This window comes from Rosa chinensis, chromosome 2 (assembly GCF_002994745.2).
Source record: "Rosa chinensis cultivar Old Blush chromosome 2, RchiOBHm-V2, whole genome shotgun sequence".
Taxonomy (NCBI): Eukaryota; Viridiplantae; Streptophyta; class Magnoliopsida; order Rosales; family Rosaceae; genus Rosa; species Rosa chinensis.
Window position 1 is genome coordinate 66,305,957 of NC_037089.1, and position 8,123 is coordinate 66,314,079.

At 38.8% G+C, this 8,123-nt stretch overlaps 1 long non-coding RNA gene across 1 annotated transcript; it reads left to right on the plus strand.

The window, feature by feature from the left end:
- Positions 1-448: 448 nt before the first annotated feature.
- On the plus strand, positions 449-2,312 carry LOC112190012. Its single transcript, XR_005805454.1, has 3 exons — positions 449-1,554; positions 1,661-1,736; positions 1,879-2,312. It is a non-coding gene; the product is annotated as an uncharacterized LOC112190012 (long non-coding RNA).
- Positions 2,313-8,123: the final 5,811 nt, after the last annotated feature.

Consider the following 8,123-nt stretch of genomic DNA (forward strand, 5'->3'; position numbering starts at 1 on the left):
AACAGGATTGGATTTTTGAGTTCCGAAAATATGTCCGGTAGCTTATTCCGAAAATAATTTTCAAAAACGAGAGAAGATGGCGACAAGAGATGAGAGAGAGACACCTGAGAAGAAGAGAGAGACGTGAGAATATGGAAGAAGAGAGCATGTTCTTTTTTTTTTCTTTGTTTTGGAAAATATATCTCCGTGTTTTCTAAAATATGAGAATGAAAAGGTGAAAACGTCTATTTGTCGTTTTCTTGTTTTACGAGTAAAATAAAAAATTATGTTCAAAAATTATTTTCTGCATTTTTGAAAACAGACCAACGAAGGCATTTTCAAGCCATTTTCATTTTATAAAATGAAAAAGATGACTTGAAAACGTTACCAAACGGCACCTAATGCTTGTTTGAATTTCTGTTGAGATTTGAACTTCTACTTGAATCATTTAAGTTCTGGTTTTTCTGTATATTGAACTAGACATCCCAATGCTTGTTTGAAAACTGATTCCTTGTCATTTGGATTTGCAATGAATGTTTGGTGAATTTTCTAAGTTGACCATGCTGCTGAGAAAGTACGTGTGGAGGTATTCATAGACTGTTAACACAATAATTTGACTTGGATTTAACAATCTTATTTCAAATGTCATTTACAATTTTAGGAAAATCTACTCAAGTTTTGCATATTATCACATTTCTTAAAATGATAAACAGATAAGATGGAAGGCTAGTTGTTTTAGGATTTCCAAAACTAGTATAACTAGAACTAAAGTGTGCGACATTTTTGAATGAGTGACCTAGACACAGATTGTGAGAGTAGGAGGGATCCATGTAGGCTATGGATGGAAAAAGGAATGGTAGAACATAAATGCATAGCAATTAACACATTCCTGGGGATCCTTGTACATATTAATTTTGACTGAATTCTATTAATCGTATATGTAATATGACTCTTAACAATCTGCCTTGGTAAATGTAGACGGTCAGCTAGATGGTATTGTGCAGGGCATTGAAAATATGGTTCGCTCCTACATTGAGAAGGTAAAGTCCATTGAAATTTTGATCTGCTTTCTTCTTCTTCTTTGTTCTTCTTTTTTTAAATTTTTTATAATTCTCTTTTTTCCCCTAAAGTTGTTACTATGTTTAATCATCTTATCTGTTCAACATTTTATGTAGCCCAATAGTATAATTTTAGCAATTTCACCTGCTAATCAAGATCTTGTTACATCAGATGCAATTAAAATCTCTCGTGAAGTGGATCCAACAAGTGAGTCTAAAAATTCACATCCAATTTTCTTAATTATATGTTGCTTTCCAAAAAAGATTCATCTAGTATACTTCTGAAATCAAAGTAATATCAAGTTAATCTACTAAAATGTGAATCTTATAGCTGATATAAACCTGTATGTTGCATGAGAACATAGTTCTAGATGTTTAGTGTTTAGTCTAATGTTATTCTTTCACACGGAAGAGGACAATTGAAGTAGCCGGTTGAAATTGTCAATGTTCCTGCTGCTAATATAGCCTCAATTTGGTTTTAATGTTGCAAAGAACGTCAAGGGCAGACAATCTTGAGGTAAATAAGAAATTAAATAAAGTCAACAATGTTTTTTTGGACACTCCTATTAGTTTATTACCTTCTGCTTTTACTTGGTGAATGACATCGTCTGTTTGAATAATAGGATCAATGATATCTTTTGCTATACTAGATGAATCACTAGTACATTCAAACAATTGATACCTTGGACAAAAGAAGAGGTCAGTACGTACTCTTATCTTGGTGTGGTATGTAAGTGATCAAATTCAAAAGATTGTACACCTTGCAACTAAAAGCTTCAGTTCATTTATATGTGATTTGAGTGGTGATTAAAGTATGTTGATAAAAACTGCTTGCTTCTAGTTGACAGGTTAGATGAAAGCTCAATGCTAGCTATCAGTTGAGTGACGATCCCAGATTTCTCTGTTGTAGTTAGGTGGGATCTGATATCATCACTTGTGCTCATGTAATATTTTGTTTATATTGTTCTTACAGAACTATAAATGCTTCCATAATGCCTTTTAGTTGTGTATAATAAGCTATTATGTTTGGTATGCAGGGAGGAGCTCATATTGAGTGCGGTTCTAAGTGTATGAAGGAAGTTGGTGGAATCAACACTTGTTAATATATTTGTACTCTATAGTTAGTGATATAGGAAAACAATTTCAGTAGCTTTCAAGATATTATGCTGATTACAACAATGGCTGTACTTGAAATTAGCTAATGTAAAAGCTAGTTGCTAGCTAGTTTAGTATCTTGAAACTGATGGGATTGTAGTTTGGTGGGTTACTTGATGCAATGGGAAATTTGCTAATTTTAGGTCCTATAATATGCTTTTGATGTCTGTTCTTACAAATTCAACACATACAGGTTTATGATATGTTGTACCACAAATATAGTAACAAAAAAAAGAACAATTGTAAGTCGTTCCTACATACTTGTAACAACATAAAAGTGAAGTTCAATTCATTATCAAACAATAGAAGTTCTTCTAACAGATAACACAAAAGCGAAGATCATTTAACTATCACACAACAGAATTCGATTTCGTAATAACGTTGTTCTCAGCTTATATCAACAATTAAATGTCTTTGAAAATGCATTCAGACAACAAATTGTTAAACAAGCCTTTATTTTGGTAACTTCAGACAACATATAAATGTGTCCTTATTACATGTCAGACAACAGCAGTTTTATTAAAACTGTAGTTTGTAGTTCATTTGAACAACATTAATTTGTCGTTGTATGTGATTATTAACGACAGAAAGTCCCAAATCCTTCAGTGTTGGGTTGTTCAGACGACAGAGCCTTATGAAACTTCTATTATCTGAGTGAGAAGAGACGACGGAGGATATCTGTCATCTGATGCAGTAAGAGACGGCAACTGGATAGACAACATATAATTTACATATCAGACGACAGATGAGATCTGTCGTCTGAAGGCTTTATTGGCACAGTGTTTTTGGTTCTGTGGGTGGCCAGTGGTTCGTGGCATCGTTGTTGACTTGGGGAGAGACGAGGTTAAAAACAATGTTGTTTCTAAAAAATAATGAGAGCAGAAGGTGACAACTCACCATCAATTTCCAATTCTAAAGCAGCCCAAGCCCTTAAAAATTAGGATCCAGCCCAAAGACCAAAAGCAGGCCCAGCTGGCCCAACTGATAGAATTTGCTATGGACACCCCACAACCTTCTCAGTAGAGTTCCAGGCTACCACCACATATATCCCACGCTGCCGCCAATAAGCCTTGGCATCTCAACCCTTCAGACTTCACCTCCCATGATGGATCTGAATTCAGGTTACCAAATTTTTCATCCTCACAGCTGCCGACAACACTCTCAAACACAAACTACCACAAGTCACCTCGACCACCAATGGTAGAAGGAAGCATGAACCCACTGTCCTTGTTCGCCGATCTACAAAAGCCAACAAATGCCTTTAGAGAAAGCCTAGCGACCCGATTCACCAGAACACCATCATCAACACCCAGATCACAGAGCCCCTCGATCCCGCAATCCGGAAGGATCAGGGCCATCAGCAGCCCACCAGTATTGGCCCACTCAGCAGCACCAACTTCGATGCTCGAAGGAGAATCCCTGTCTGACACCATTAAAAATATTAGAACAAAAATTCAAACATTGTTGCTCCAATTGTATCTATATAGTAGGTATTTAAAGTTGTATAGTAGAAATTACATACAAAACAAGGAAAAAAAACATTATATATATTACCAATCTAATCAAAATGTACAAATACGTACATATAGAACCTATATCTAATTAAAAGATAAAAAGATACAAAGTATGAAAGAGAAAGTGGGAGATAATGAGAAAACCTTGAATATAGGGCTAGTGTAGCTGCCCTCAAGCCTTGATTAATGAAACTGCTGAATACAAAGGGGGGACATTTAGCCTAAACCCCTGTTACAATAAGCAACTCAAGTATGTCCCTAGCAACTACCAAGCACCAACTACCAAAGAGCGCTCTACTGGCTACTCTATTTGCTTTAACATAGCAGTGACATAACGGAAAGATAACTCGATATGTAACTCGATTACAACGTAGCATAATTACCAATTGCACAACTTTCCTAGTATGTTGCTGCTGGAGGATAAATCCGATGACACTTAGCTTCACCCTGCCACTAGGAGGTAGCAACCATTTGACAAAGCAAGGAACTAGCTCGCTGCCTACCTAGAGCAGACAAGGCACTTTGGGTGCACACACAGGCAAACAGCCCGACTAGCCCTATGCAACACAGATCGGGACTTATTGCTCGCAAAAGCCGCAAAACAACTAAAAAAATACAATAGTAAAAAACAATATAAGAAAAAAACAACCTGGGGAGAGACCAATAAGTGAGCCCAAACACAATCTACTGCCCAGATGTGGCCCACTGGTAGCTCCCAAGCCCAATTGAGCAAATCCAAAAAGCATACAATCCTCCCGCCCCAAATTAGCAGCTGCTTCGCCCCCTTACCAAAACCACCTCCCCAACACCGGCGTCGGGCCACCAACACTCCTCGGTCGCTATCCGACCATCGGAAGGCTACATCAAGCATCTCAGTCCACCTAACACCAACCATGACATTGAAATCCTGCAATAGGATTTGGCTCAAACGTCCGAGCACCACCAGCCAGCCCAACAAGCCATCGATCCTAACAGTCATTCGCTCTAATCCAACCGGTCATCAGATCTGGCCCGCCAATAGCCATTTTCCACCTGACGCTGCTCCGACCCTAAAAAATCCCATTCCCTCTCGGATCCCAACCGACATCCCCGAGTCAGCCACACCCTTCTACCGAGATAGATGAATCAGATTACCTTTCGATCCAATCTTCCAAGCCTGGGGCACCTCTCTAACACACTCCACTCGTCCGGCCACCTCCACCATGCGTTGGTTAGGCCAGAGGCCATTGCCAGTGCTGAGGCGCAGTCGGACAGGAAATCACACAGCAAGCGGCGTCCTCTAGGGTTTTTTCTAAAGAGAGAGAGAGAGAGAGAAAGTTTTTTCCAAAGGATTTCACTGAACTTGATAATGAGAAAATCTTATATATATAGATATAGAGAAAGTTGAAATTTTTTAAACTTGTGAACTTTTACCTATAAATAAGACATGTAAATTTGAAATAAAAATGTCTAATCAAATTCTAGGACAAATCTTACCTATAACACCATGATCGATTCTATATCAAATGTAAGCAAAAACTTTTTACCAAGTCTATTATAAAGGTAGCTGCGAATTGAAGAAGTCACATTAGTAAGACCTAAAATCAAACTAATTAAGAAGAGAGAAGCCACATAAAAAAATGCAGCTATGAGAGACAAAGAAATGAGAAACATGTGTTGGAAAGAAGATATGCATGGAAGCAGGAGAGGAAAAAAGAGATGATTCGGTAGAAAAAGAAGAAGAATGAGGAGGAGGAGGAGGCAATACGTAATATGCAAGATCAAGGAAAAATAATGTCTTAATATATATATATATAGATTCCACTTTTGAATTCAATCAAGAAATATAAATTAAAGTCAACATATTAAATTTGCTAATTTTACATTAACAAGATTGCAATAATTTAGGATTACAATTAATATATTAATTTTTACTGTTTATTGTGCAAAATATATTAAAAAATTGTGTGTTAGGAATGAAAAATTTAGGTGTTGAGTAAGCAAGATATAAAAGGAAATAAATCTAATGTGGCAGCTGAATCATAGGATCGTGATTAACAAAAAAATTTATCCGAACTATATCCAATACAGGGTGTGAGTTTTGGACTTAAATCATGGACTTTCATTACATTTTAAAATAAGCATGCATGGACTTTCTCTGAGACCATGGATGGCAAGTTTTTGACTGTACTGCTGAGGGTTTGAAGATGATGAGGATAGATCCCTAGCTAGTATAACTAGATATATGAACTTATTATCTTACTTCTCTCAACTCCTCGAAACTACCTAAACTCTCTCTAGAAAACTCCCAAACACATTTCCTTCTCTCCTCCCTCTTCTGCCAGATCATAATCAAATTTAATTGGTATCCTCGACTTAAGATTTGGGAGAGTCATCGATCTATCCTTTTCCTTTTGGTTATGTTTGCTCTGTCTCTTTTCCAGTTTTTCCTTGCTTCTGTTTTCTCCAAGCTCGCCTTCTTTGGCCGTTTTGCTCGGAGTTCGACTCCGGTCCGACCTTGCTTGATTCTGTTTTTCCTCTTTTCAGATCCATCGGTTATCATCCTCTACACCTTCTTTATTCTGCCATGGTGTCTTGGCTCTTCGGAGCTTTTCACAAAGTGGATTTTACCCACTACTGCAATTGGTGATGCATCAAGGGATTTTGTACCTTCGGGTGTCTGTCTCATTCCTTTCACCTTCATTTGATTCATCTGAACTCCTTTCATCCAGTTTATCCAGTTGTTATGGCATAATATGTTCTTGTTGCAGGTGCTAGCTATGATGATTTCTAGAAATTTGGAGGATTAGTTCTTTGAAATCGGTTTAGGTCTTGCTCGATCCATCGATCTGGAAGTATCTTGTCGCTATCTGCTTTGCAGTGGAGTGGTGGCTAGTTTCTTCTCGTTGGTGTGTTTGTTGGTGGTGGTGTGGTGGCTCAATTTTGGGCCGACCTATGTTATTGTTTTTTCTTTGTTTGGGCCTTCGGGCCTATGTTGTTTGTCACTTTGTTGTTGTGTTGGTTTTTATGGGGACTACTTTTGGGCCTCTCTATACTAGCCTTTTATTAAAGAAAATTCTTATTTGACCAAAAAAAAAAAAAATCTTGTTTACTAAGTTTACACGGCTATTATAGGGAAATTCGTCCAAACAGTGTCTGAACTTTTCCAGACTATTAATTTTCATACCTATACTTTGAAAAATATCATACTAGTACCTGAAGTTTTGGCCCCGACCCAATTTCCATACCTGGCAACAGTAAAAACGTTAACTCTGTTAACTTTTAAAGGATTTTTTCATCATTTTACTATTCATCCTCCTATCTTATCTGAAACCATCCTCATCTCCATCCTCTTCTTCTCCTCCACCGAAACCGTCTCCATCTTCTTCTTTCTTTTCTCCCTTATCCTTCCTTCTGGTCTGCAGCGATGGATGGTTTGCAGGGAGGCAAGGTCGGGTGAGCGTGGATGCTGTCAGGCGGGGAGGCGTACGCGGGGCTGCGGAGGCCTGGGGTGCAGCGCTGGACAAGGCTAAGGCCTGTGTGGGCTGGCGGGGATTGGGGATGAGTGGGCTGCTACGTCGTCGCCGATCTGGGTGCTGCGACGGTGGAGAGCGCCGGCGAGCAATGGCCTTCTCGGGTCGTACTAGGCTAGGCGAGGTGGGCAGCCGGCCTTGCGCGGCTAGGCGAGAGTTGGGCCATGCGTACAGTTGCAGCAGCGCCGTTGCAGGTGAGGAGGCGGGGTGTGCAAGGCGCGGGCTGCCGGACGCGAGTCTACTGCAGGCAGGGAGGGTGGCAGGCCAGTCTGGGGAAGCCGAGGTGAGGGCAAGCTACCTTGACTTGTGTAGTTGCTCAATTTTGCATTTGTTTGGTAGAAATTGCAGAATTTATGGTGTTTTAGGTGGATTTGGCTTGGTGGGTGTGTTAGGATAGCTGAAAGTTGTTTGATTTTGTGTAATTTTGCAAAAAATTTGAAGCTTTGTGATGCATAATGTATGTTTGGGAGGAATGTATATGAATGAGCTAATCGGTCTGAGTTGAAAGGAAGAGAAATTGGCTTTAGTGCATTGTTAATTTGTTATGGTGAGCTAATCAGTATATGGGAAATGGAAGGGAATGCTGAAAACGTTTTTGGATTTTGTGTGCAAAGACTGAAGCTTTGAGATGCTTTCGGTGGAGGAGAAGAAGAGGATGGTTTCAGATAAGATAGAAGGATGAATAGTAAAATGACGAAAAAACCCTTTAAAAGTTAACAGAGTTAACGTTTTTACTGTTGCCAGGTATGGAAATTGGGTCGGGGCTAAAACTTAGGTACCAGTATGATATTTTTCAAAGTATAGGTATGAAAATTAATAGTCTGGAAAAATTCAGACACTGTTTGGACGAATTTCCCGCTATTATATTGCATAGTGTTGCCTTTTTTCTTTTTTTTTGAATCAAG